Source organism: Mauremys mutica, unplaced genomic scaffold, assembly GCF_020497125.1.
Source record: "Mauremys mutica isolate MM-2020 ecotype Southern unplaced genomic scaffold, ASM2049712v1 Super-Scaffold_2380, whole genome shotgun sequence".
Lineage (NCBI taxonomy): Eukaryota > Metazoa > Chordata > Testudines > Geoemydidae > Mauremys > Mauremys mutica.
The window spans coordinates 419,032-430,907 of record NW_025423354.1 but is presented as its reverse complement, the minus strand read 5'-3'; the positions used below and the strand labels follow the sequence as shown (position 1 = coordinate 430,907).

The window sequence follows — 11,876 nt, the reverse complement described above, 5'->3', positions numbered from 1 at the left end:
CCTCCGGGAACGGACTGAGTTCTGGTTGGGCCTTCACAGCAGCCCCTGGCCCTGAGCTCCGCAGGCTGACTGCACACTGGGCAAGTTCTTCCTGTTGGTTTTGAATCTGCTGCCTGTTAATGTCCTTGGGTGACACCTGCTTCAGGTGTTGCGTGAAGGGGTAAATAACACTTCCTGGATCATTTTCTCCTGCCCCTTCCCGATTTCACAGGCCACTCTTGTATCCCCCCCGCGTCATCTATTTTCCAAGGTGAACCACAACCACCCAGGTGCCCCACACGCCGGTCTCTTCTTTCTAGGAGATGTGAGGACTGTGGCAGCACCGCAAACTGGGCTGGGAGCTGCAGAGCAGCAGCTGGGTCTGATGGTGACAGGCGTGGTCCAGCCAGTTTAGAGAACAGCACTTGGCAGCTGGGGTGGGGTGGGTCCTGCCCAGCTGGCCCAGGAGGGGCCAAGCCCCTGCAACTGTGGGGTGTGTGTGTATCCTGCCCACCTGGTGCAGGAGGAGCCAAGCTCCTGCAGCTGTAGGGGAAGGGGCCCTGCCCACCAGGCCCAGGGGGAGCTGAGCCCCTGCAGTTGTAGAAGGCCCCTCCCCGCTGCCTGTTTCACAATGCTCAGCACGGAGCAGCAGTGCTGGGCTATAGAAAGGAGGCCAGGCCCCATGGTTTTGCCCAGCTGCAAGCAGGGCGTTTATTGCTGCGTGGCTCAGCTGAAGAGCATCTGGTAGGTCTCCATGTGCCCCCTGATGCTCTGGACGATCTGCGCCTCGCTCTTGCTCCGGCTGTAGTAGTCCAGGAAGAGCCCGTCAGGGCTGAGCAGGTAGATGATCACTGTGTGGTCGACGATGTAGTCGTCGTCCTCGTCCCTGGGCCCGGCGCTGTAGTACACGCGATAGGCCCTGCCGGCCTCCCGCACGTGCTCCGGGCTGCCAGTCAGCCCCAGCAGGCGCGGGTGGAACTCCCTCACATACTTGGCCACTGCAGCCATGTCGTCCCGCTCGGGGTCCACGGTGATGAAGACGGGCTGCACCTGGGCAGCTGCAGCTCCTGGTCCAGCAGCTGCACCACCTGGCTCATCTTCTCCAGCTCCTCGGGGCAGATGTCCGGGCAGTGGGTGAAGCCGAAGTAGAGCAGCACCCACTGCCCCAAGAAATCGGCCTTGGAGTGGGGCTGCCCGGTGTGGTCCACCAGGTGGAAGTCCCCCTGGCTGCAGCTTCTGCTGCTGTCCCTTTTCAGAGTGCAGGTAGAGCCACATGTCCAGGGCTGGCCCCCCCCCAAACAGGCAGGTGATGAGCAGCCAAGTCCTCAGCTGTATCTGTGGGGTGGAGCCACCAGTCAACGGGGCCCCCTGGGAGAACTGTCTCCTGGTGACCCTGTTCCAGGAAAGGGTCTGTGCTGCCCACCTCTGCTGGTGGGTCCCTGCTGCTGCACCTGGGAACCACCTTGCAGGCTTGGTGTATCCGCTCCTGCCAACGTCCCAGGCTTTTAAGCAGGGTGACGGCCAGACTGTTTTATTGGCTGTCGACACGAGCCACCTGGCACAGCTGGCTGGAGGGCGTCTCTGGGCACGTTCCTGGAAAGCCCAGGATCTCCCCTGGAGGCTGAGCTGCTGGGCAGTGCATGGAGCCAGGGGCCAGCGGCTCCGGAGCAGGAGGGTCTGGAACATCCTGGGCAAAGCTGAAAGGACGAAAAAGAGCCTCAAGTAACGAGTGTTTTGGGCTGGGCTCCTCCGTAACGCTCTGCAGTGCGGGAATTGGGGACGGCCTGCAGGCCAGGCTCTGGGACATTGGGGGAAGCCAGAACATAGCACAGAGGTGGGAGACACAACTGAGTTTAGACCCTCATGGCAGAGGAGGCTGGTAACGCTGGAGCTCAGGTGAAAGGCTCCTGGCCCATGGGGGGATCCTCACCTCCCACGGCTCTGCAGAGACCAGGCTCCTGCCTTCCAGCCACGCCCCTCCCATTGCAGCCCTGGGCTCCCCACAGTGCTGCTGACGTCCCGCAGCCCCCTGGTATCCTAGCCCCATGCTCCCCCTGCTCTGCTGGTGCCCCTCACTCCTGACCCACAGCCCCCTGCTAGCCCGGGCTCCCCCTCCCACCTGGAGTCAGCGCCGTGGTCTCTCCCCATCAGCAGATTTGCTCCGGACGCGCCCAAACGAGGAAGTGCCGTGACGAATCCCCCAACACCAACATGCACACACCGGGCCCCGCCCAACACATGCGCAGTTGTACAGCCCCCGCCTTCTCGGAGCGCGGGTACTCGGTTCCGCCCCTGGGCACTGGGTCTGCGCCTGCGCTCTGGGCTCCAGGCTGATGTGTGACAATCCAGGAAGTTTCTGGAAAGCGTAGGGGACAATTTCCTGGTGCAAGTGCTGGAGGAACCAACTAGGGGAAAAGCTCTTCTTGACCTGCTGCTCACAAACAGGGAAGAAATAGTAAAGGAAGCAATAGTGGATGGGAACCTGGGAGACAGTGACCATGAGATGGTCGAGTTCAGGATCCTGACAAAAGGAAGAAAGGAGAGCAGTAGAACAGAGACCCTGGACTTCAGAAAAGCAGACTTCGACTCCCTCAGGGAACTGATGTGCAAGGTCCCCTGGGAGACTAACATGACGGGGAAAGGAGTCGAGGAAAGCTGGCTGTATTTTAAAGAATCCTTATTGAGGTTGCAGGAACAAACCATCCTGATGTGTAGGAAGAAAAGTAAATATGGCAGGCGACCAGCTTGGCTTAACAGTGAAATCCTTGCTCGTCTTAAACACAAAAAAACAGCTTACAAGAAGGGGAAGATTGGACAAATAACCAGGGAGGAGTATAAAAGTATTGCTCAGGCATGCAGGAGTGAAATTAGGAAGGCCAAATCACACTTGGAGTTGCAGCTAGCCGGAGATGTTAGGAGTAACAAGAAGGGTTTCTTCGGGTATGTTAGCAACAGGAAGAAAGTCAAGGAAAGTGAGGGCCCCTTGCTGAATGAGGGAGGGAACGTAGTGACAGAGGATGTGGAGAAAGCTAGTGTACTCAATGCTTTTTTTGCCTCTGTCTTCACAGACAAGGTCAGCTCCCAGACAGCTGCACTCTGCAGCACGGTATGGGGAGGAGGTGACCAGCTCTTTGTGGAGAAGCTCTCCTGGATACAGAAGCAGGTGGATGGGGGATCCTGCCCCCCCACACCTCAGAGTTGCCGCCAGTCACTGATACTTGAATCTCTTGGGGGGGGGGGTGTTGTGGTTTGGGGGTAACTTATGAGGGTCTTTTCTAAGCCACTAATATTTTTGTATTTTTTATCCTGAGACTGAAAGACTTAGGGGGCACTATGGGGCTGGACAGGGCCTATGGGGCTGATGGGGGGGGGTTGCTGTGGGGCTGCATGGGGCCCTGGGGCTGATGGGGGGCGCTATGAGTCTGGATGGGCCTGTGGAGCTGATGGGGGGTGCTATGGGCCTGGGGGGGGGGCCTATCATAGAATCTCAGGGTTGGAAGGGACCTCAGGAGGTCATCTAGTCCAACCCCTTGCTCAAAGCAGGACCGTAGTTTCCTCAGGAAATCAGTGGTGTCACGGAGATAGCTGGGAGTGCTGGTAGCATAGGGTCTGAGCAGAGAGTCTACATATCCAGACAGTCCTTCAGTGAGAGTGCCAATGCCCGAGATGATGGGGCGTCCAGGATTTCCGGGTTTGTGGATCTTGGGTAGTAGATAGAATAACCCTGGTTGGGGCTCTAAGGGTATGTTGATTTGTTCCGGTGTTAGTGTAGAGAGTGTCCTGAGTAGATGGTGCAGTTTCTTAGTGTATTCCTCAGTGAGATCTGAGGGAAGTAGCCTATAAAATTTGGTATTGGAGAGTTGTCTGGCGGCCTCCTTTTGGTAGTCGGACCTGTTCATGATGACAACAGCACCTCCTTTATCAGCCTCTTTGATTATAATGTCAGGATGGTTTCTGAGGCTGTGGATGGCATTGCGTTCTGCACGACTTAGGTTGTGAGGCAAGCAATGTTGTTTTTCCACAATTTCTGCCTGTGCACGTCAGCAGAAGCATTCAATGTATAGGTCCAGACTGTCATTTTGACCCTCAGGAGGAGTCCATGTGGAGTTCTTCTTCTTGTGCTGTTGGTGGGAGGGTAACTGTGTATCAGTGCGCTGTTCAGTGTTGTCCTGGAAGTATTCTTTGAGTCGGAGACGGCGAAAGTAGGCTTCCACATCGCCGCAGAACTGTATCATGTTGGTGGGGGTGGCAGGGCAGAAAGAGAGCTGTATCAAAAGATTTGCTAAAGTCCAGAAATAGCACATCCACTGCTTTCCCCTCATCCACAGAGCCGGTTATCTCATCGTAGAAAGCAATTAGGTTAGTCAGCCATGACTTGCCCTTGGTGAATCCATGCTGACTGTTCCTGATCACGTTCCCCTCCTTTAAGTGGTTCAGAATTGATTCCTTGAGGACCTGTTCCATGATTTTTCCAGGGACTGAGGTGAGACTGACTGGCCTGTAGTTCCCTGGATCTTCCTTCCCTTTTTTAAAGATGGGCACTACATTAGCTTTTTTCCAGTCATCCGGGACCTCCCCCGATCGCCATGATTTTTCAAAGATAATGGCCAATGACTCTGCAATCTCATCGGCCAACTCCTTTAGCACCCTCGGATGCAGCGCATCCGGCCCCATGGACTTGTCCGTGATTGGTCCAGCCCGGCACCTGTCAGGTGCATCCGATTGGGTGGCAGCCCCTGGACAATGGACGGGTGAAAGGCGCCAGGCAGCAGCAAGAGGTGATTGGTTGAGGTGTCCTGGCCAGGAGATGCAATTGGGTAGATGGCACCATGGAGTGCAGGCTCCAGCAGGCTTTCGGCGAATCGCAGAAAGGGCTTGGGGGCAGTGCCAGAGCCCATTGGCTGCCCCAGGGTGGGCGGGGGCATGTTTCCCTCCAGCTTCACCCCATGGAGGGGGCCAGGCATTGATGCCCCATTGGTGGCTCGGCAGTTTCTGGTCTCTGATTGGTTGGGCAATTCATAGATTTAGATAACTGGTAGAGAGAGGAAAAAAACTCTAAAATATTGTTGCATTAATTTGCAAGGAGGCTGAGTGGTTAACTGCTTGCAATTATAGCCCTGTTTTTCAATCTGCAGTGCAGACATACATGCTATCCTCATGCCATGGGGGAAACTCTGGGTTGGGGAAAGAGGGGGCTGTATGCACTAGCAAGGGGTGCAGAGAATCCTCCAGCAAGTGACCGGTGCCCCATGCTGCAGAGGAAGGCGAAAAACCTCCAGGGCCTCTGCCAATCTGCTCTGGAGGAAAATTCCTTCCTGACCCCAAATATGGCGATCAGCTAATCAGTTCTGGAAGCTACTGAAGCGGGCAGCGGCCACCCCCCACCCTCCAGACCAACCGGTAGCCAGCTGCGGGCCGCCTCCCTGGGGGGGGGGCTAGGGCGGCGCTGCGCTGCTCGGGGGGTGGGGGCTCGGGCTGCGGTCGGCGCCGCTCGGGGGGGGGCGGCGCTCTTCTTTTCTGCCTGGGGCGGCAGAAAAGCTAGAGCCGGCCCTGGGCCAGAGAACCACAGCACAGGCTAATATCAGTCAGCAGGTGCAGGGGGTGAAGAGGGTAGCTCTGCCCCCTGGACCTGTTACTGGGTGTGCCCCGAGGCATCCCACAAGGCAGGATGGCAGCACAGGTGGCTCGCTGCCCCTCAGTAGTCAGAGCTAACTGGATGGTATTTAACTCCGCCTAGAAAGCCAGCTTCTGCAGAGGTCTGGGGCATCGGTGCCTGCACATCCATCGCCTACTGAGCCGCTGTCAGAGCCACCTGACATAGCCAAGGTCCTTGGCCTCCTGCGAGGCAGGGACTCAAGGCTTCATAACCCTGCGCCTCCGAGCAGGCTCTAAGGGATGTGCCACGGGAGCTGGTAGATATACCCTGGGCTTTCCGCAAGAATTGGATAATCCCAGACTTGAGCTGTTGCCCACGTACCAGTTCATGAGTGGGGTAAATTTGGCATAAGGGCTCAGGACCCTCTGGCCTCCTGTATCTCTCCCCACCAGTTAAATCCATAGGGATGTACCTTGCCAAGGACTGTCCTGCCTTCCCAGAATCTTTCCTATCCATGGGAGTTGCCTTACATCCCTGCCACCAGAGGGAGACGCTGTGGAAGACTCTTGCGGCCTGATTTTCAGAGGCGGATTTTGGTCAGTGCAGCTGCACTGACCTTCAGCTCCTCTGGAAATCAGGCCCAAGGTGCCTCAAGTCAGGCTCTCAAATTGAGGCATGCAAATCGGTGACGGCTGGCCCCTCAAGGGGCTGCTGAGACCTTGGGGACCCAGGCTGGGATCTCTCTGCGCCACCCAGGGCAGGGGGAGGGGTTTGAATGGACAGAGCGAGTGGCAATTCTGGGTGCTGACCCTATACCTGCTGCCTCCATTTCCAGGCATGGTGGAGATGATCCCCAACACAGAGACTCTGCGCAAGATCCAGGTGGAGCATGGGGTGACGGGCTCCTTCAAGGATCGCCCCCTGGCAGGCGGGCTGCAGAAGCACAACCCCACGGAGGATGAGTACGAGAAGGTAGTGAAGTGGGATGCAGCGGGGTGACTTTGGAATGGAAAGGGGCCGTACAAATCCTTCTATAGGGCAGGGAGCAGGGGTCCGAGGGAGGCAAATAGCCTCTGCAGCTTGAGATGATGCACAAACGAATGCCTCAGCCAATATGCTTCACTTCTTGTAAGCCCTCCACGTAAACAACGGCCAACAGATGCATCCTGAGCCTGCCTTGGCCACACGCTTAGCTTTGTTTAGGACCTTCAGTGAGTGAACTTGATCTTGACCTTTTGCATAAACCAAGCCAGCCAGGTGCACCTGTGCTCCTGAATTGTGCCTACATTTAAGGACAAGCTGGACAACCCCCTGTCAGGGATGGTCTAGATATACTAGGTCCTGACTCAGCGCAGGGGCCTGAACTAGATGGCTTTTTGAGGTCCCTTCCAGCCCTGTGATTCTGTACCCACAGATTTGTTTATGTGTAGGACCTACAGCAAGAGTGCAAGGTTTTTTGTTTTTGTTTTTTTTGGTAATGCTTTGTTACTGGTGAAGGCGGGTGGGGGCGCTGAGCATCGTTAAGTGCCCTCCTCCACCCCACAGACCAGGCTTGCTCCTGAGAGTGCGGGACTAAACATTCCCATGCTCTCTCCCCTTCCTCTCAATTCCTTTTTGAAGTCTCTCTTCCCCCCTCGCCTGCTCTAACCCCTTCTCCCTCTCCCAGGCGGTGGAGAACTTCATCTACTCATGCGCCGGCTGCTGTGTGGCCACCTACGTTCTGGGGATCTGCGACCGGCACAACGACAACATCATGCTCAAAACCACCGGCCACATGTTCCACATTGACTTCGGCAGGTTCCTGGGCCATGCCCAGATGTTTGGCAACATCAAAAGGTGGGTGTCACCCACAGGAGCATGGCAGAGGGGTGAGATTGCTCCCATTGTACTACATGCTGGAGCAGAGCTTAGTCCTGGTTCCCTTGACCAAACATCATCTCCCTGCAGCTGTTGTGCTGGGGACGGCCAGGTTTCTGTGAGACTACAGGGCTACAGTTTGTACTGTGGGCACAGCGGTTTGGAAGGTCTGCTGTGCGGCTGCCAGGGAGCCTGGCTGTGTTGTGATGGATGCAGGACAGACTGGAGTGGCTGTCTGTTCCATTTCCCGTGGTCGACCCCTCTGCTCCACTCCCTGTGCTGATCTGGGCACGTGTCTCTTTTTCTATGGTGCAGGGACCGGGCCCCGTTCGTCTTCACCTCGGACATGGCCTATGTCATTAATGGTGGTGACAAGCCCTCCAGCCGCTTCCATGACTTTGTGGATCTCTGCTGCCAGGCGTACAACCTGATCCGCAAGCACACCCACCTCTTCCTCAACCTGCTGGGCCTGGTGAGAACACGGGGGGGCTGCCCTGATCCAGGCACCGGGGCAACTTTGCTCTCGCTGGATCTCCAAAGAGTGGGCCACCCTCCACGCCCAGGCCTTGAGATGCCTCCCACCCCCAGTGGTGGGAAATTCCCTTCCCCCTCGGAGTCTGCAGCTGCCTCTTGGCCTCTCTGGTTCTGCCCCCTACTCTGGGCTCTCGTGTCCCATCTGACAGCACTATGAAAGCAGCGTGCTCCACCCTTGGGGGGAGGCGTGTGCTTAGTGTCACGCAAGCGCCCCTCTGGCTGTCTGAAGTGCAGCACTGACTGCCTAATCATACGGCGCTCACCCAGCCGTCCTCGCCCATGTGGGTGACTCGGATCCAGGCAGACACACCCAGCGCTGGGCTGGGCTCGCGAAGTACATCTCATGGGGTGTGGATGTGTGTTATGGGGAGAGGGCCCCCGTCCCTCTCCGCTGGAGGAGTCTTCGGGGGGGATGCTGGACAGGCCATCTTGACCCGCACCTGAGCCATGTTTACGGTAGAGGCCCCAGGACTGGCTGGTCCATCTCCCTCTCCCTGCTCCTTCCCCACCTCTGGGCTCCTGGCACTGACCTGGCTGCCCTGCTCTCCAGATGCTGTCCTGTGGTATCCCGGAGCTCTCCGACTTCGAGGACCTCAAGTGCGTCTATGACGCCCTGCGGCCGCAGGACTCCGAAGCCGACGCCACCACCTATTTCACCAGGTAAAAGGATGCAGCTGGCGCTGGGTGACAGATGGGGAAGGGGGCACCCCTCTGTCACCAGGGAGAGATGGAAGGGCCTTCAGTGGCTGTACACCCACTCCTAGGAAAGGAGCCAGGCTCTTTGTGTCCCAGCATCCCTGGTTGAGGGGCCCTTGTGCACTCAGAGTTTAGGAGCCAGGGGTGCCATGAATAGCAGCTGCCTTTGGCCCAGGGTGGAGTCCCCCTCCCTCACTGAGACGCTGCCCTTCCTCATTGCAGGTTGATTGAGTCCAGCCTGGGCAGCATGGCCACCAAGCTCAACTTCTTCATCCACAACCTGGCACAGATGAAGTTCACAGGCTCAGACACCCGCCCCGTGCTTTCCTTGCACACGCTCAAGACATCCGGCTGGATCCGTGACGTCTTCCTTTGCCGCCGCGAGAAAGTCTTCAACCCCAGCAAAGGCTATGTGAGCGCTGCAGCTCTGCTTCTGCCGGACATGTGCTGGGGGGAGATGAGAAATCTGGGAGAGGGATTCTGTGCCGGGGGGTGGGTTAGGAGGAAGGCCATTCAGTGGAGACCCAGGGGCAGAGACACAAACCAAATGAAGGCTGCTGCTGCAGCGATTTCCTGATTCTGGCCTCGCTAGGAATAGTTAGTGGTTTAGAGGAGGGAAACCCTGTTCTCTGGCAAAGGGAAATGTGGGACCTGTCATTGGACGGCTGCCCTCACACTGTATGATTTGACTAGAACCCAGTGCTTTCCACTTACCCTTCCATGACGCCTTCAAAGGTGACTTGAATGTCTGCCTCCTTTCAACGCATGTTCCTGAAAACTTTCCCCCGTCTTTAACTTGGTCTGAAGTGATGCCAAAATAAATCATTTAACCTTGGTCTGATTTCCAAACTTCTTACATTTCAGTGCATGCATGGTGGGTCTGATTCTGAGCTAACCTGGACGTCAGGTGGGCTGCTCCCGATCTGTACTGGTGTACGTGAGATCAGACTCAGGCATGCAAGCGATACCAGGCTCTGCCTCCCTGTCTTGCAGACGTACATCGTGAAGGTGCAGTGGGAGAGCCCCTGCGAGGTCACCTATGTCCAGCATACCTTTGAGGAGTTCCAGGAGCTGCACGACAAGCTACGCCTCATCTTCCCCTCCTCTCACCTGCCCAGGTAGCCCCTCCTCTCTTCCTCAGCCCTGCTCCTTGTCCCACCCCTGGAGAAAAGGGGCTGGCTACTCTGCAGCTGGTTTGGGGCTTGGTTCATCTCTGGGCGGGTGCATGCTGGGAGGGAGGATGCACCTCCCTGGCTTGCTTTTTTGCCTCCAGGCAGCACACACGAGGACAAGTCTCCCCCTATTGTTCCACCTCCCCGCCCCCCATGCTGCTTCCTGACTTCCCCTGACCACTGTAACTTGACTCAGCCCACTACAGCTCTCCCTGACTCCAGACAGCACCCACCCAGACTGAGCCCGTCTCGATCCTCTTGGTGCTGAGAGACACCGGTCAGGCTCCAGCTATCCTTGGCTTTAGGGCCCTCCCATCCTGCCCATGTTCCCTGCCCACCAGTGTTTGCTGGCAGCACCTGTCCAGAATGGCCTGGAAAGTCCTCTAGATTTTGTTACTGAGAAACAGTCGACTCAGCACCATTGTGGTGTGATGTGCCTCAGACCAACACTTGCTGCCTCGGGCAAGAGCAGTTCGCTTAGGGGCACTACTGCTTCAGCAGTGCATTCTGCTGCCCTGGGGACTTGCTAACTGTTCTCTCTCTCTCTCTCTCTCTCCTGCACACACACAACTGGTCAGTTTCCCCAGTAGGTTTGTGATCGGCCGGTCACGCGGCAAGGCAATGGCCGACAGGAGGAAAGAGGAGCTGAATGGCTACATCTGGCATCTGATCCACTCAGCCCCAGAGGTGGCTGAGGTAAGATTCTCTTCTCAGCGCCTCTCAGTCCACAGTGGAGAAGGTTGATCTAGCATACGTGGCTTAATGGATAAGTTCTAGGAGGGAGTGTTATCTAGTGAGTACAGCAAGTGACTAAGGGACAGGATTCCTGGGCCCTTTTCCAGACTGTGTTAGTGAGAAGTGGGCAAGTCGCGTCTCTCTGTGCCTCCGTTTCCCCATCTGTAAAATGGGGACAGGAACATTAGCTTTGATCCCAGGTGGGTTGTAAGTCTTAACTTAACTCCAGGTTGTAAAGTTCTTTGAAGATCAGACGCGCCATCTAAGTGGTGAGTTGTTCCTCTGGCTTGGGATTCTGGAGGATGGAAGGTGCTATATTAACTGATGGTGGTGGAGTTACAGATCTTGCTTTGAAGTGTCTAGGACATGCTTACAGATGGAGATATGAGCTGTGACGAAGTGGGACTGGTCTTACTGGGGGCTGGGTACAGATCCTAAGTTTCTAGCAGCACAAATGCCTGACACTCTGTCGCCTAGCAACTGATGGCCGGGCCCCTCCCTGCAGAGGTGCTGGCTAAAGGTGTTGGAGACAAAGGGGTCAGGTGACCTCCTGGCCCGGGAAAGAAGCGGAGGAGAGAGGAGGGGCCGGAGGGGGTTGGGCAGACTGGAGCTGGCTGGGAAAAGAGGGGAAGCAGGGAGAGGGGGCTCTGATCCCCGAGGGGGGCTGTGAGGATGGACCTAACCGGGGGGATCCTGTTATCTGTGCCTGCAAGACCTGTGTTGGACTGTGTTCCTGTCGTCTAAATAAACCTTCTGCTTTACTGGCTGGCTGAGAGTCCTGGTGAATCGGCAGGGAGCCTGGGGGTGCAGGGTCTGACTCCCCTACACTCCGTGACAACTCCCCTCTCCCCCCTTCGAGACTGAACTGAGCGGGGTCACTCCAGCCAGTGACCTGGGGAAGTTCGAACCCACCTACATTCCCATGGCTGCCCCAGAGTCCCCCCCGTTCTGGGGGAAGAGTTACCCCAGGTCATTCCAGTTTCCTGTCCCCCTGTAGGTTGGGGGGGACTCGAGGGCACTTGCAGGTTGCAGGGGGGAAGCCTTATGCCGCCCGCGCCCTTTCCCCACCCCAATACCCCTGGGGTGCACGCGGGGCTGGGGCCTTCTCCCCACGTTCCAGTCTGGGGGGCTGTGATTCGGGCTCTCTCGGTTCAGAGCCCCCCTTTTGACCCTGGCCCTCCTCTGGACAGGCTCCTCGGGGCAGGGCAAGGGCCTTACAGCCATCTTCCCCCTGTCCCGGGCCTTCCTCCCCCTCTGGCAGAAGTCACAGTAGCGGCAGTGCTGCCGGACATGGGCAAAGACCCCAG

At 57.0% G+C, this 11,876-nt stretch overlaps 1 pseudogene; it reads right to left on the bottom strand.

Annotated features, from left to right (window-relative positions):
• Positions 1-705: 705 nt before the first annotated feature.
• LOC123361499 lies at positions 706-1,665 on the bottom strand (annotated as a pseudogene).
• Positions 1,666-11,876: the final 10,211 nt, after the last annotated feature.